An 18,036-nucleotide genomic window follows, 5' to 3' on the forward strand; every position below is an offset into this window, starting at 1 on the left:
AAACAAAATCTGTATGGGTATTAAAGAAAACACACACACACACACACAAAACAAAATCTGAATGGGTATTAAAGAAAACACACACACACACACACACAAAACAAAATCTGTATGGGTATTAAAGAAAACACACACACACACACACACACAAAACAAAATCTGTATGGGTATTAAAGAAAACACACACACACACAAAACAAAATCTGTATGGGTATTAAAGAAAACACACACACACACACACACACAAAACAAAATCTGTATGGGTATTAAAGAAAACACACACACACACACACAAAACAAAATCTGTATGGGTATTAAAGAAAACACACACACACACACACACACACACACACACACACACACACACACACACACACACACACACACACACACACACACACACACACACACACACACACACACACACACACACACACACACACACACACACACACACACACACACACACACTTCAGAGAGCGCTGTAAGGCTGCACGCCAAGCCCCTTCCGTTCGGATCTGCGCGTGCGTGGGAACCCGGAAGCGGAAGTCGGCGTCCACGCCTGCGCAGTGGTGGCTCGCGCGCCGGCCCGTCTGGAGTCCTTTCCACCTGGACCCCGCGCGGCTTGTTTCAGGGGAGCCACGGCGCGGGGGTGCCCAGGGCGCTGCCGCGACTCTCCGCTCCGTCCGCCCGCTCGGCGCCCCAGGCCGCGGGACTCCCCGCGCCCGCCCGCCCGCCCGGCGGCGGCGGCGGCTGCACCTGCGTCGCGGTGTGGTCACCGGTCAGCGCGGTGAGACCCGCTAAGCGACCCCCGGGAGCGGGCGCGGAATGAGGGTCCGGCTTCGTGGGCGCCCGGGGTCGGTGCCCTGAGGCCCCAGCCCCGCTCGCAGGGCGGCCCTGCCCTCCCGGACTTCTCCCGGGCCGGACGTTGTGAGGACGTGCGATGGTGGGCAGAGCGTGTCTGCTCACTCGCCGTGGCTCTAGGTCTTCCAGACGCACGGATTCAGATGAGTTGGAAGGAGTCGCGTGCAGATGTACAGCCCTATGTACCCCAGTTTCATTCCCGACACATTTAGGAAAGGCACACGGAGTGTCTTTCGTCGCTAGGTGGAGGGACACGAGGTCACAACAGTCCAGAAGTGGCCGCTCCGCTCAACAGGCTCCCTGTTCGTCCCGGGCCACCTAACGGATCCCTCCCCTCGCCGACAGGACGCCGCTGCACAGCCAGACTGTGAATGCGGCCCTCGCCCTCTCCCTTAGCTGGTTACAGGACTGTCCCCTATGTGGGTATCCGACCAGGAGCTGCTCTGTACCCCCTCTCATCTCACCCAGCTCACTTCTTGTATAAATGTGCGCCTCATAAACCGCCTCTGTGGACAATTTCCTGTCTCCACTGCCCACAGCCTACTTGCTGGAATAGGGGTCTGTGCGCGCCTCCGGAAATCTCCCAAATTTAATAAAACAATCTCTTTCAGTTTGCCTACAATTGGGGACCCTGGAGACATTGTGATTACTTGTTGGGCTGCTAACTGCAAGGTTACCAATTTGAAACCACTAACTTCTCCCCAAGAGAAAGATGAGGCTTTCTACACCTGTGAAGAGTTACACTATTGGAAACCAACCAGGGCAGGTTACCCTGTCCTCTAGCGTCGCTATGGGTCAGCATTGACTGTGAGAGAGATTGCCTGGAAGTCAGCGTTTGAGTCTCTCTGCGTGTACGTATGGAAAGTCTGCCTCTTGGGGTTAAGCAAACCCCACCATCCGAAATTTCAAAATGATTTGTCAGAACTATTGAAGCCAATCCTATTTCATCTGGGATAGGATGAGATGTGGATGAACAATCTCATTTTAGGGGAGGAAGGATTTGTAGAGATTACATAACTAGTGCTTCCCCAGGACTTGAAGAGTTGGCTGAGGTAGGATTGGAGACTAATGATTGGCTCACCGTTTCTGCACACAAGGGGCAAGCACAGTGCTTACTAAGAAGTTTGTCCAAGGATAGAGCTGGAGGAGAAGGACCTGATAGTCAACACCCTCTCTTCACCCCACCCTTCTGCTGTTTCAGGTCCCAGACTCACCACAGTTAGAGCCAGTCCAATGTGGGCAGCCGGGGACTGTTAACGACAACCCTGTACCTCCATGCAATCGGAAGCAAGACTTTCAAAGGCTATGACCGGCTGTGTGGACCACACTTCATCTGCCTTCAGAAGGCCTGCTGGACTTGCTTCCACTGGCCACCTTATGCAATTGGCTGGTGGGCTTGACAGAGGCCATTCAATTAGCTGTTGAGAAGCCACCTCAGGAATGGTGAGTACCAAGGAGAAATGAGTAATTCTTGGTAGTATGCGGGAGAGGTGATACATGATTTGTTGGGACCCAGTGCTATGCTTTGTTTCTTCTTCGAGGGTAAGTTGATAGAAGAGGCCAAGGGACCACATCCTGAGAGGGACCTCTGGGTATACCAATGTTAACCAAAATGGACAGTACTGCCCACTGAGGTCTCTGGAATGATCCAAGGGGTGACTGAAAATGCAGACGGTTAAACAATCCTATACTATGGTTTTTCGCCACTCATGACCAGTGTGTCTATGCCCACTCATATTAAGCCTGTAGGGCAGGGTAGAACTGCCCCTGTGAGTTTCTGAGAAGAACTCTTGATTTACAGAAGTGGAAGCTTTTTCTTTCTCCTGAGGAATGGCAGGTGGTTTCAAACCTCTGCCCTTGGGAGTCCAACACCTGACCAGTGTGCCACCAGAGCTCTTTGTGGGCTGTAGAATAAGAGTCCTTAATTTCCTGGATGACGCTGAGGAAAACTTTTTTTTTTAACTTATAAAGGGAGCAATTTGCCAAACACCATTGGGAATTTATCAGTTTATACATTTTTTCCAGCCCTGTATGCCTGGGGTTACCTTTCATACTAGTCGATCTGAGGTGGTTCTGTGGGGCTTCACACCCCACTCTGGGCACTGGGACTCTGGAATAACAGAATCTCCTCTCCAGAGCCTGAAGACTGTGCAGCCCTGACTGAGGAGGCTGAGCCCAGGTCCTCCAGATTCATCCTGTAAACGGTTCCTGGCTGTTCCTAGGCACTACTGGTTTTTCTGTGCGAGTTTAAACTACAGATTCACCTGTTACATGCAGTGATAGAGTGTAGAAAGGGAGCGATCATTAGGGGAGGAAGCTGGATGCTTTGTGGCTCTGCTTGGGGCCTGTGACAGTCATGTCCTCATTGAAGGAATAACGCAGGTAATAATGCAGGATTATTACCTGTCAGGTCTGGAAAAGCTTCCCCTCTTTCTGGCTGCGATGGATAATTTGCTAGAGACGTGAAGGTTCAGAGAAACCTGTGACTGATTCCAAGTTGTTTCCCTCACTCTAGCTGTGCCTAGACCTGGTGTTACATTTCTAAATGGTTTGACTGCTCCTCACAGTATCAGATTCCTTCTGCCATGCTGACTCCTTGTGAGCCCTGTGGGTTTGCGAGACTGTAACTGTTTACAGGAGAAGGAAGGCCCAGTCTCGCACCAGCAGGGCTGCTGGTGGTTTCTCACTGCGGCCACGTGGATCTCAGCCCAGCGAGTCACCACGACACCCCCCGAGCTCACATCAGGCAGAAGATGGACGTGAAGAGGGCTTGTATTGCTAGACCCTGGTGGCCCAGTGGGTTACACATGGGCCTCTCCCCTCGGGTCCGCGGTCAGGAACTGCTGGGACAAAGGTGCTCCTTCCTGCTCCGCTAAGAGTCACAGCCTCGGAAAACCCGCCGGGCTACTTGGAGTCAGAATCTCTGTGGCAGTGGATTCGAGTGGGGCTGGGTTTGGCAGAGAAAATGAACATAGAGGGGAGTGGATGTAGCTTGTCATTTTCACAGTTTCCATTGTTTGCAAGACTGGGGATCAGTTGAGGCTCCTGCTGAAAGTATTTTAATTAATGGATGTAAAACCTCACAACTACAGGGGAGTACCTGCTTTAGCTGGCATGGAAGTGACTGTTAAGCTTATTTAAATACTGAGAACAAGCTTGAAAACGCTTACTACACGTAACATGTTTTTGCAGAGGAGATGACATGCCAAATCTTGTAGGCATTTTGAAACATTCTCCTATGATAAAATGGATGTACTGAATGGTAACCAGCTACTCTGTTTAAAGAGAGCACTCTAATTTGTGGATTTTTTATGCCAAAGAATCTATTTGGTCACTTCATAATAATTAGGTCTTAAGTGATTAATTTCCAAAAGGTTTTAACTTTGCAGTGCAAAGTCTTTGGAAATATTAAAATTCTCAATTGATTTCTGTTGTTGTTGGCACCATTGAGTCGGCTTCGACTCATAGCTCCCCTGTGCACAGCAGAACCATCCCCGTCATTGTCCCTGTGCCTGAGCCCATTGGTGCAGTCACTGCGTCCATCATCTCGTCGAGGGCCTGCCAAAATCAGTTTACCAAACGTGATGTCCTTCTCCAAGGACTGGTCTCTCCCTGCAATATGTCCATAGTAAGTAAGAAGAAGTCTCTCCAGCCTTGCTTCTAAGGAGCACGCTGCCCTTACTTCTTCCAACACTGATCCATCTGTCCTTTAGCAGTCATGGTACTTTCAATGTTCATCCCCAGCTTTGAGTCAGAACTGATTTCTAGTATGTTTAAAAGTAAAATCAGTGTTATTTTCAAATAGTTCTTTTTTTCCGTTCAAATTTAAATATAAAAATTAAAAGGTAGTTATTTTCTTCAATTAAAATATGAATATAAAATTTAAAAGGATCTTTTATGGATATAAATTCTTAAACTGTTCTTAGCCATACGCCTCTTCCCATCGGTACCTATAGATTACTAGCTTTCTTGTAAACTTTTCTAAGCATCTGGGCAATATTTTCTTCCCCTTAAATTCTCCTAGAAGGATTATCTTATTAAAGTACTTACAGTAGTAGTTGTTCTTAATTAGGTGCCATCAAGTTTATTCTGACCCTTAGGGATGCTGTGTACCCAGAATGAAACACTGCCGGTCCTGTGGCATCCCCACAATGGTTCCTGTGCTTGAGGTGATTGTGGCAGTCACCATGTCAGTCCATCTTTTTCTCTGACCCTCTGCTTCCCCCCCCCCCCCCCCCCCGCTATTTTATTGGGAGCTCTTACAGATATTTTAACAATCCATAGTTTAATTAGATCAAGCATGATTGTACAATTGCTGCCTCCATCATTTTCAAAACATTTTCTTCTTATACCCTTGGATATCAGCTACCTTCTATCCTCTCCCTCCCCACCCTACCACCCAGGAACAATTGTTGTTGTAGTAAATATTATTTATTTCCTTATCTTATACCAGCTAATGTCCAAAGTCTATCTGCTTCCTTGTTGTATTTGTGTGTACACACACAGACAAATATACCTATCTTGATAGACTTACATATTTATACCTATATATAATTTTTACTTGTTCTTTCTTCTTTTTCTTTCCTCTTGCCCCATTATCATGTTTACCCATCATGCACCTCCCATTAACTCCTCTCGGATACATTTCAATTGGTCAAACGCAATCAGGAACTCTACCCCCTCCTCACTGTCAATTTTAGATCTCTTGCTATTCACCTATCTCTGTTGTTAGTTCATCGTTCCCCCCCCATCTCCAACCCCCCTTCTCCTCTCCTATGCCCCCCACCTCCAACTCTTGGTCCTGTTGCTATCTCCTTTCGATTGCTTATCCTGCGTATCTCATACAGATAGACACCAAAAGAGAAAAGAAAGGAAGAAAAAACCCATATAAACGAAAATGCATTGGTCCGTTCCCCTTAAATTTCGGAGATCCATCTCCCAGGACCCGGTTACCCAGCTGCACTCATACACTCTTAGTCCTCAGCCTTCTTGTCCGAGGGAAGTGCACCTTCTACAAGACCCCATTTCTCTTCCTGCAGTCAAGGCTGGGGCGGGCCAGTGCTCCCCCACCCACTCACTCCCTTATACTTTCAGGGTGGTCCTCTTGGGACTAACCCCCAACCAGTTCAGACTTTAAGCATGGTCTTGTGCTGTTTGCATACTTTCCTCCTGGTCCATACACATGAACATAGTGACATGTCTGGAATCCCCACTCTTCATGGCTGTCCATGGCTTGTTACAGTCCACGCAGTCAAACCCTTTGGTGTACACTCAGTTAAACAAAAGCAAACATCTTTTTGGTAGTCTCTACCGTCAGCCAAGATCCATGCCATTACCAAGGATATCCCGCACTCCACGTCCGCTTCCGAATCTGGCTTGAATTTCTGGCAGCTCCCTGCTGTTGCACTATTGCAGCTGTTGTTGGATGAGCTCCAGCGAAATTTTACTTTCATTGGATCTCAGTGATACTGTTCTATAATTTGAGCATTTTGCTGGCTCGCCTTCCTTTGGAACGGGCACAGATATGGGTCTCTCTAAGTCACATGGCCAATTAACTGTCTTCCATATTTTCTTGGCACAGGCAAGGGAGTACTTCCAGTGCTTCATTAGCTTGTTAACACTTCCGTTGACATTCCATAGCTAATGTTCATCACCATGGGTTCTTGCTCATATGCTACCACCAGGATTGTCAGCTACTTCTTTTGGGTACAGTGACCGTATTCATTCCATCTTCTCGATACTTCCTGCATCATTCCATAGTTTGACCGGAGAATCTTTCCATATTGCAACACGAGGCTTGAATTTTTGCTTGAGCTCTTGCTGAGAGTGTTCTTCCTTTTTGTTTTTCTCATTCTAGGTCTTCGCATACTTCATTATATTCCCTTTGTCTTCTAGAATTTCCTTTTGAAATGTTCTGTTTGCCTTTTTGCCTCATTTCATCTCTTCTCCTTAACTAATCTGTGATTTGGAGCAAGGTTCTGAGGCGCTGATACCAAATGCTCAAGCAGAAAGAAAATCTTTTTAAAATGATGATGGCAACATATATACAAATATGCTTGATACAATTGATGTATAGATTTTTTATAAGGTCTGTAAGAGACCCCAATAAAAGAATTTATTAATAATAATAAAGAGCAAGGTTCAGCATCTTTTCTGACATGCATTTTGATCTTTTCCCATTTTTATTAGTAAATCATTTTATTGGGGCCTCTTACAGATCTTATAATCATCCATACAGTCAGTTGTATCAAACATATTTGTACATATGTTGTCATCATCATTTTAAAAACATTTTCTTTCTGCTTGTGCCCCTGGTATCAACTCCCCAAGCTGTTCACAGACTGGAGGGGAGCACAAGGTTGGGACTATGTAGTAACTGATAAGTTTGGAGACTGCTGCTTTCTGCAGCTTTTGCCAGGGAGCCAGGGGCAAAGTGTCCATTGTATCTCAGGCAGCGAGACCAGCCGCGCTTCATCAGCTCCCCAGGTGAAGTTGTCGGCGTGCTCTCACGGTCTTGAGCCATGGAACGTAGTGGTCCTGCCCCATTCTCCTAAGGAGCACACAACTTTCCCCACACATGAATACTCCCTGGAAGAGATCTCTGTTTGTACCCATTCCAACGACAGGTGACTTAACACAGTGCGCAAATCATGAACAGTCTCGTTCACGTCACCTGTAAGTGAACTATCTCTGAAGGTCATTCAGTGATTGCAACAACGCATTGATGTGGAGCTGCTAGAGAGACATTTACTCGTGGTTTATTGACTGTGCCAAGGCATTGAACTGTGCGGATCCTAACAGTATGGATAGCCTTTAGAAGAATGGCAATTCCAGGACACTGCAAGGTCCAGAAGGTTTTCCTCCTGATGGATTTGCCCAACCACTTCATTATGGTCACCTCTACTCTGAGAAGGCAGCTCTTCTGAAGTCATACTTGAATGCCTTCTGACCTGACAGTCTTTTCTTCTGGCTCTACCTGGACAGTATCCTACTACTCTGCATGATGCTTTCTGTGGCTCAATCCTCTGAAGTTGACAGCCTATTCTTCATAGTCCGTACTGAGTGCAATCTCTGCAGAAACCTGCTCACCCTCATTGACCAGGCTGCTATTTGAAACACCAGTGTCATAGCAACACACAAGCCACCACAGTTCTACACACTGACAGACAACTGGTGCTACACACAAGCCACCACAGTTCTACACACTGACAGACAACTGGTGCTACAGCAGCAAATGGACTCTCGGGAGAACAAACAAATCCATCTTGGAAGAAGTTAAGCTAGCTTGTCCCTTAATAAGGCGAACAGCAGTACTTTGTCTGACGTACTTCAGACGCGTTGTGAGGAATGGCCAGTTCTTGGTAAAGGACATCAAGCTTAGTAAAGTGAGTGAGCTCAAGGAGGAAGCCTGCCAAACAGATGGGGTGACACAGTGGCTGTACTAAGGGGCTCAAGTAATGCGACCATGGCACAGGACTGCAGGGTTTCCTTCTGTTGAGTACATCTGATTGAATCCATCGACACTGTCGCAAGGGCCTCGTTAAGTAATTAGCTGCACCGCACAAACATTAGGCATTCTGCTACTACTTCCGGATGCAAGCCTTAGTTTGTTCACTCCTCAGCGTCCATACTTCCTCTCCTGGCTCCGTTGGAAAGTTTTCTTAGGCTTCTTAAAATTCTTGGTGTATCTAAAAGCTGCAGTGTAGTGTGGTGTATCACTCCCATAAATTTTGCCAAATTCAGTGATTTGGGAAGAAGTGTACTGCGTCTTCCTAGCATTTTCTTGTGTGCCCTAACAAAATTCACTTAAAATTTTGCACCACAAAATCAGCTGCCTTTTTTCCCCCCAAAGACATCCCAGCAAGAGAAAGTTAAGGGTATCACGGATGCTCTTGTGTGAATCCATTCGCTGATTGCCAAGATATGTTTCCATTGGTTTGCTTCAGAGAAACCCATCATGTGACTGGAGCGCGAGTAGCAATGATTTTCCTACCGTTTTAGAGTAGAACTAGAGAAGTGCATCCGATGTGCTTGCAGCACTGTTTTATCTGTGCAACGAGTCTTAGAGCCAAGCACTATATTCAAAGAGAAAAGCAATGCTGATGTCCAAACCCCAGTGAGTACTGAACTTTGTGTGATATTCCCATAAATTTTCTTTCCCTGGCAACAGCCTCACTCATCCTTTTGCACACATTGTCAGATATGTATCTTGCTTACCCACAATATATGTGATATTTAGGATTCTGTGATATTTGAGGATGTGGCCATTGACTTTACCCAAGAAGAGTGGACTTTGCTAGACATTGTTCAGAGGAAGCTTTACAGAGATGTGATGGTGGAAACTTTCAGGAACCTGGACGCTGGTAAGGATGGCTTTATTTTTGTTATGGATGCTTTTATATAAGAACATATGGTGGGTAGAGGGAGAAGAAGGGCAAGGCAGCGGGAGGGAAGAAACAGCGGGGAAAAAAAGGATATATGGTTATACTGACTGCTGTGCAGTTAATGTTCCATCATCCTGTGAATAATTCTCAGTAATGTATTTTACTCTTAAGGCTTTATAAAACTCTTGGGACATAAAATGCCTCAGTTCTTGTTCTGTCATCAAATTTCTTTTCTGTTTTCTCTTAATGAAACTCTACTTAAAATTATGGAACAGTCTCTCAACAGGAAAATAATCTACGAGAGTGGTCCAGTGAGCACATACTTCAATTCATGAAGAGTAACTTCTGGTCATCCGCATTAGATGAAATCAGTGGCAGTAAAAATCACACCAACCAAGGGTATGGTCTTTGAGGTACCATGAGGTGGAGGGGCAGCAGAATAATGTATTTACTCACCTTGTTCTCACAATATACTGATTCCATAAATGCTATCAGATATTTAGTATTTGAGAAATGCTTCAGTCTTACAAATTATAAAACCCATTATTTCTCCAAACCCTGATAATAATGCTATATCACAGGAGACAATTCATGGGAGAAACTATGTACTCTGTGTGTATGGTAATTCTGAAGTAATAAAAACTAATTCTAATAGCTTACTCCCTATTTTCAACAGAATAAATATGGCAGCAACCAGCCCTTCAACTGTAGAACAGAAAGTGAAGAACTACCGTGAAGTTGATCAGAACAAAAAATATTTATGCCGGACTGAAAATCTTCCTGTTTACAAAGGAACTACTGCTGGTGTTGCTCCTTTTGGGTTCCAGGAGGGTCGTGGTCATGCTTTCAGTTGCTGCATCAGAGCACACACTGACTACAAACAGTACCTGTACATGGAACATGAGAAAACTCAGAGCTGCCCCGCTTATCTACAACCTCACTCAGAAGCACTTGGTGGAGAGAACCTCTGTAACCATGTAGATTGTAGGCAATGCTATGCCTTCTCGTCACTTCTCACTAAAGGGAGGAGTTGTAGTGAAGACCAGACTTACAAATGTAAAGAATATGGAAAAACATTTTGTCATTCCTCTTACCTCAAAGAACCTAAAGGACAGTATACTGGACAGAAGGCTTATCAATGTAGGGAATGTGGGAAAGCATATAAATGTCCATCCACACTAGCTGTGCATTTCAGTACTCACAGTGGAGGGATTCTTTCTGAATTTAAGGAATATGAAAAAGCCTGTAGTCATCCAAAGGCATTGACTAGACCTAGAGGTACTCACAGTGGAGAAGGGCCTTATGAGTGTCAGGAATGTGGGAAGACCTTTAGTAAGTCTTGGAGCCTAACTGCTCATATGAGAATTCACAGTGGAGGGAGGCCTTATAGATGTCAGGAATGTGGGAAAACCTTTAAATACTCTTCAACATTAAATACTCATCGCAGGATTCACAGTGAAGAGAGAGCTTATCAATGTCAGGAATGTGGGAAAGCCTTTAAGCACTCTTCAGCATTAACTGAACACACTAGAATTCACACCGGAGAGAGGCCTTATAAATGTCAGGAATGTGGGAAAGCCTTTAAGCACTATTCAGCACTAAGTTGTCATACCAGAATTCACAGTGAAGAGAGGGCCTATAAATGTCAGGAATGTGGGAAAGCCTTTAAGCACTATGCAACACTAAGTGCACACAGAAGAATCCACAGTGAAGAGAGGCCTTACACATGTCAGGAATGTGGGAAAGCCTTTAAGCACTCTTCAGAACTAACTGAACACACTAGAGTTCACACCGGAGAGAGACCTTATACATGTAAAGAATGTACAAAAGCCTTCAAGAACTCTTCAGCACTCAGTAGTCATATGAGGATTCACAGTGAAGAGAGGGCCTACAAGTGTAAGGAATGTGAGAAAACCTTTAAGCAGTCTTCAGCACTCAGTGCACATAGAAGAATTCACAGTGGAGAGAGGCCTTTTAAATGTAAAGAATGTACAAAAGCCTTTAAGAACGCTTCCGTACTAAATAGTCATAGCAGGATTCACAGTGAAGAGAGGGCTTATAAATGTAAGGATTGTGGGAAAGCTTTTAAGCAGTCTTCAGCACTCAGTGCACATAGAAGAATTCACAGAGGAGAGAGGCCTTTTAAATGTAAAGAATGTACGAAAGCTTTTAAGCATTTTCCCGCACTAACTAAACATACTAAAGTTCACATTAGAGAGATGCCTTATGAATGTGAAGATGGTGGCAAAGCCTTCAGTAAGTCCTCGACCCTCACTTAGCATTAGAAAAACACAGTACAGTGAGTATAAGGAATGGGGGAAAACCTTTATTCATCCTTCAATATTAAGTGATCATAGAATTCACAGGGGACAGATCCTTAGGAAGGTAAAGATGTGGGAAAGCCTTTAATCACACTTCAACACAAGGTAAATAGAATTCACAATTGAAATAAGCCTTCACACAACATTAAAGAATACATTGGTGAGAAACCTGAGGAATGTAATGACTATAGCCTTTAATCTTCAACACTAACATTAAAGAATTCACAGTGGAGAGAGGCCTTATTAATGTAAGAAAATCATTAGAAGGTCCCCAACAGTAATCATGAGAATTCACAGTGAAGAGAAGAGTTATGTATCTAAAGAACAAGGGAGTTGGAAACCTGAAAATACACGTGATAGAAACCAAGAAAGTGGGGAAAGTGTTTGCTTTTGTCTGCTACCATCCAAAGTGGTGAGGATGCAGGCATATAGGAATGTCTTTATTTATTACTACCCCTTTTTTTGCATCAGACATTGCTTTAGAAGGTCCTCAATTACTATTACTTTTTAATGCATGACCAGTGACATTTGAAATGAATTCATCCATATATATCTGGAGTTTTATTTTTTAAGTTTCTTAAGTTGTAGCATAAATCATGACTGTAAAAGATGGAGGAAGCTTTCCACAGGTGTAGTCAATTTTATTCTGTGTATTCAGCCTGGAGAAGTTCATGTATATATGTGGCAGTTATATAATCTGTTAACTTGAGCAAAGGGATAGAGTCTAGCCTATCAATCAGGTAATAAACCATTGAGGCCTCTGTGGGCATGGCCTCCTGAGGATTTTGGGAACTCCTGACTTCCTTCCTGGAGGCGAGACCCACACTCTCTTCCTCCCCTTTCCTGCTGTTGAGACACTCCGAGATCTGGAGAAGCCACATGGAGATCTGTGCCAGCGTTGAGATGCTTTCACTGCCACTGGATTCACAGGACTTTCTACCCACTGGCCTGTGATCTTCCCACATTCGGCATCATGGCATGTGCTGCATGAGTCTGAAGAGGAATGTATGTACTAGTATCGGACATATGGGCTAATATCAGTCTTATTGAGGTGATTTGGATTGGGCTGGGATGTTTTCTTAATATACAATCACTTTTTTATATAAAACTCTTATACATGTATTAGTGTGTCTGGATTTGTTTTCCTAGTCAACCCAGACTAACAAAGTATAGTATAAGCCTTTTGTGTTGTTAGAAAATGCATTGCTATGAACAAGTCGCTGGTTTTGCAAAATTCTGTCATGCCCTCTCCTGATTGGTTTCTGTCACTAAGTCCATATTTTCCAATAACCTTTCCTTCCTGTGTGTTTCCAACTTTTGAATTCCAATTGCCAATAATTATCAATGTATCTTGATTACTCGTGTGATCAATTTCTGACTAAAAGGTAGGATTCTTAAATTTCTTCATCACTCCCTTTTGTGCTTGGTGCATAAGTTTGCATAAGTACGAAAGTCTTACTGATTGACTCTCCCTCCAGGCGGGTAGTTAAAATCCTATCCCAGGCAGCTTTGTACTTCATAATTGATTTTGCAATCTCCTTTTTGATAGTGAATGCCACACCTTTCCTATTGGTTATCTTATTCCTGACATAAATGGATCTTAATATCTTGTCATTCAAAATGGCTTATGTCAGTTCACTTCAGCTCACTAAGGCTCAAGATATTGACATATATTCATTTCATTTTTGACAACTTCCAATTTTCCTAGATTTGTAATTTGCATATTCAAGTTATGATCATTAGTAGATTTTTGCAACTGTTTATCCTTACCCAGAGTCTGTCCATCAGCAATAACGATTCTGAATGCTCCATTCCCACAGGCTTCACCCCACCCACGTCACCGTGGCTGACTCCACTCAGAAATTAATTCCTCCTCAGTCATATTGTGAGTGCCATTGGACCCAAGGGACCATTCCTCCAGCACTATCCTACAAATTCAGTCAAGCTATGCATGGAGTTTTCAGCGCTCATTCCTCCAAAGTGGGGGGCCGAATCCTTTGTTGTGTGTTCTTAGTCTGGAAGCTCTGCTGAAATCTGTTAACTTTGGGTGACCTGATGGCATGTGAAATACCAGTGACAAAGGTTCCATCATCACAGTAACACACGAGCTACCACAGTACAAAAAACTGACACGTGTGGTATTAAGGGATTCATTTTCATATGCTTTCCCTTTGAGATGGAAATCCCTTGGTGAAATTGAAAAGGAGACCTGCTTGCATAGTGGGCGTGATAGGTTTATTGTGCCAATATGGCACTTGCAAGAATATATGGGTGGAGTTTAGCCTGTCAATCTGGTTGCACCTTGTTGATCTTTGGAGGTGTGACTGAGATTAATGACTCACTGGAGGCTGGCCCCTCTCCGTAGTGGTAGACCAGCTCTCTGCCTGAGTTAGCTCCCCTGCCTCAACCTGTGTGCAGGCTACCTGTGGGCCGAGCCAACCTGTGGACCGCATTGCTGGGGTGTGCCGCTTCACGCTGCAGTGCCTCCCCACTTTCCCTGGTCTGCTCCCTGTGGGCTGATTCCACACAACTTGCCACTACTCCAGATGCCTTGCCTCCCGCCAGCCACTTAGCATTGCTACTCCAAGAGGTTCCAGCACAACCTGACTCGCTACACTGTGCTACTGGCTTCTGCTAAACCTCACTACTTCTTCTACTGTGTTTCGTTGGCCATGTGAGTTGGAAGGACCTTCATTATATTAACTGTCCCACAAAAGTGTGTTGAACTATGCTCTCTCTGTATGGCTGTGTGGATTAATTTGCTATTGTATTCCTTTTTGATATATAAATCTATCCTTTTATATATAAGGGGATAGTCCCCCTTCCCCCCCCCCCCGCAAAACCCCAGGATTTAAAAAAAAGCTACGTATTTAATTTTTAATAAAATAACCATATCACCATCAAAGTACTCTCCAGTGGAGCTTTCCCCCCAGTTTTTTGGGGGTGTAGGGAAGGAGTGTAGCCCTCGTATATATAATCATAAGTGTCCTGGTTTTGCCTCTCTAGATAACCCTACCAAATGCAGTGGGTTAGTTGGACTGCAAACTAGAAAGTCAGAAATTCCAAACCACCAGAATCTCTCTGGATGAAAGAAGTAGTTTCCTAATCCCACGAAGTTTTACTGTGAGAAACCACTGGGGCTGTTCCACTGTCTCATAAGGTCACTGTGAGTCAGAAACAACTCAAGGGCAGTGAGTGAGAGGGAACAGTGGAGTTTTTATAAGTTTTTTATATATTTAAAAGTATAATCAATATGTATTTAATAGATACATTTTCCATAGTTCAAATACAAATAGGGACATACAAAGGGCACTTTATGGAGACTTACTCCGATTTTTCTCATCCACATCCTTCCCTAGGCTTTCTGTAGATAACTAGCTTCTCTGTAAACTTTTTAAAGGCTCTTGCCAGTATTTTTCCTTGTTTTGTCCTATGTTAATTAGTTTAATAAAGTGTCAGTATTATATGGTTATTTCAAAAACTATTAGAAAACAAGGGAAAAGTTTAAAGTAAAATTCACACACAATCCCATTAACTCATCTTGGAGATAACCACTGTTAACATTTTTGTATATCCACACGAATATCCCTAAATATCATGATAGATTTTACAGTGACAACTTGAAAATGACGTGTAGTCTTCCTTAACAATTCTTTAACAGTCTCTTTAAAATATCTGTATGCCAATGTCTCATAGAACATTTTGTGGTGATGTTCTCTAGCAGTGCTGTCCAACTGAGTGGACATAACCAAATGTGGCAATTGGGCACTTGTTATATGTATAGACTGAATAAGTAAATGAATGTTTCAGTGCTATTTTTGTAATGAAAATATACAAAGTCTAGCATACACCAATTCAATGTATTGTCATGTTTTTAAAAGTAATACTCCTTATTGTAAAGAAACTTAGAAAATAAGAGAAAGCTAAATAAGGTAAAATTCACACACAATGACATCAACTAATTCTAGATGTCTACCATTGTTATTATTTTTGTATGTCCGCACTAATATGCAAACATACCTTTACACACTGCAAGGTGAATCTTTACTTACTACAGTCAGGCTTGGTAAGCAACCTTCTTTTGTTTTTTTTATCTTTTTTTAATTGTTTTTTAAGATTGACTTGTTAGTCACTAAAGACTCTTGAATCCATTTCAATTTTACTCTTCCTCATCTATTTTGTTTGTTTGCTTGTTTGTTTTTTTTAAGGCACTCAGACCAATATTTAGGTTTGTGTCATAAGGAATCTGGAGGCATTTGTTTTGTTTCATTTAGAAAGGAACAATATATATTTTCATAGTTCATCTCAAGATTATGAAAGCAAAAGCAACATCCTAGTAAAACCCTCCATATGTTGTTGTTAGGTGCTATCGGGTCTTCTCCGACCCACAGGCACAGCAGAAGGAAACACTGCATGGTCACAATTGTTCCTATGCCTGAGTCCATTGATGCAGCCACTGTGTCCATCTGTCTCATCAAAGACCATCCTCTTTTTTGCCACCCTTCAATTTACCAAGACAACCTCCTTTTCCAGAGACTGGTCTCTCCTGACAATATTTCCGAAGTATGTAAGAAGAAATCTTGTCATCCTTGCCTCTGAAGGGCACGCTGGCCTTTGTGTTATACATGTGACCCTTCGTTACCCAGCCCCCCAAAAAGAAAGCAACAACAACAACAACAACCAAGAAACAAAACCAGAATTGCACTTGACAGAGTGGAGCTTTTGTGATATGCATTTTTCCTTCTAGGTGAGTGTGTTAGTCTAGGTACTTTAGAGAAACAAATCCACAGAATCTCTTATGTATAAGAGAGAGTTTTATATAAAGGGTAAGTGCACATCAAGAAAACATCCCAACCCAGTGCTGACCAAGCCCACAAGTCCAACATTAACCCATATGTCCAACAACAATCCACAAAGTCCTCCTCCATCTCACAAAACACACACTATGATGCCGACTGCAGGAGGAGAGCCAGATCAGTAAATGTGTAAGCATCTCAGTGCTGGCAGGGGTCTTCACACGGCTGCTCCAGCACTGAGGACTGCATTGGGCTAGGTCCATGTGGCTTCTCCTTGGGGATGTCTTGCAGGAAGTCAGCCTTGCAAGCCAAAGCAGGGAACTGCTAAGGCAGCTGCACCCTGGTCCGACCATCACAAAGCAAGAGACCAGAGAACTTGAAAGGCGAGGCTCACGGAGCCATTTATCCCTCTGCCCTTCAACTAACCCCACATGTGTTTATCAGCCAGGTTGGCACGATAAATGAACTACCTCAGTGAGCATCTAGCACCTCACTCTGAGTTAGTGCACCCAGTGGCATTGCCTGGGAAAGTTCTCTCTGGTCACAGTGAGTTTGTTGGTAAAAGCAGTTTCACTTGAACCTCATTTTGTGTGTGTGTGTGTTTTTGTGAGGGCCAATTTAAGAGAACAGCATGTGGCTGTGAAATCTTGTTTCCTCCCTGGGAAAAATGCCTCAGAAACTGTTGTGATGTTGAACACAGCTTACAAGGACAGTGCTATACGAAAAACTCAAGTGTATGAGGGGCGTTTTCTCATTTCCAAAGAGGTAAAAAGTAGATTGATGGCAAATCTCATTCTGCACATCCATCAACTTCCCGAATGAATGAAAATGCTGACCTGTGTGACTTCCTTTTGTTTTCATGAATGAAGAGTGGCATGAAAGGCCAGTGATTTGATGACGTAGAAGAGTTAAAGAAAAAAAATGAGGGAGGTGACATGATCGCTGAAGACAAAATGGGTGTATAAGTGAATGTTGTGAAGAAAGCTGATGGTGCCCAGCTATTGAAAGATATAGCATCTGGGGCCTTAAAGGCTTGAAGTTAAACAAGCAGCCATCTAACAGGGAAACAACAGATTCTACATGGAAGAAACACACCAGTATGTGTGATCACAAGGTGTCGATGGGATCAGGGAACAGACATCAGAAGACCCAAAACAAATAATCATATCTATGTGAATGAAGGGGGTCGCCCATCTGTAGATAATTGGACATCCTCTCATAGAAGGGTCACAAGGAAGGAATGAGTCAGTCAGGGTGCAGTATAGCACCGATGAAACAATATTCTTCTGGTTCCTTGAGGCATCCTCAGCCCCAATATCATGACCCCAGCTCTGCCTTGCAAATCCAGGGTAACCCAGAGAATGTATACTGGTACTGAGAAGGGCTCCCGACATGGGATCCAGGACAGATAAACCCCTCCCATACAGAAATGGGAGTAGCAGTGCCAAGAGGGTAGTGGAAAGGTGGGGGGAGAAAGGGGAGGAAAGGGGGAGCCGATTGCAATGATCGATGGATAATCCTATCCTCCCCTCAAAGGGGAGGAATAACAAATGTGGATAAAGGGAGACTGCGGTCGGTGTAAGAAATGAAAATAATAATTTATAATTTATCAAGAGTTCATGAGGGTGGGAAGGTGGAGAAGGGAGGGGGGAAAAGAGGAGCTAATACTAA

At 43.8% G+C, this 18,036-nt stretch overlaps 1 long non-coding RNA gene across 2 annotated transcripts; it reads left to right on the forward strand.

Moving 5' to 3' along the window:
• The first annotated feature begins 594 nt into the window (after window positions 1-594).
• On the forward strand, window positions 595-15,398 carry LOC142443023 (uncharacterized). Of its 2 annotated transcripts, none has more exons than XR_012783499.1 (5): window positions 595-790; window positions 2,066-2,307; window positions 9,104-9,227; window positions 9,524-9,647; window positions 9,925-15,398. It is a non-coding gene; the product is annotated as an uncharacterized LOC142443023 (long non-coding RNA). The 2 variants fall into 2 exon arrangements; XR_012783498.1 differs by lacking the exon at window positions 595-790 and adding an exon at window positions 797-1,715.
• Window positions 15,399-18,036: the final 2,638 nt, after the last annotated feature.

The sequence above is a fragment of the Tenrec ecaudatus genome, chromosome 1 (genome assembly GCF_050624435.1).
Source record: "Tenrec ecaudatus isolate mTenEca1 chromosome 1, mTenEca1.hap1, whole genome shotgun sequence".
In the NCBI taxonomy this organism is placed as follows: domain Eukaryota; kingdom Metazoa; phylum Chordata; class Mammalia; order Afrosoricida; family Tenrecidae; genus Tenrec; species Tenrec ecaudatus.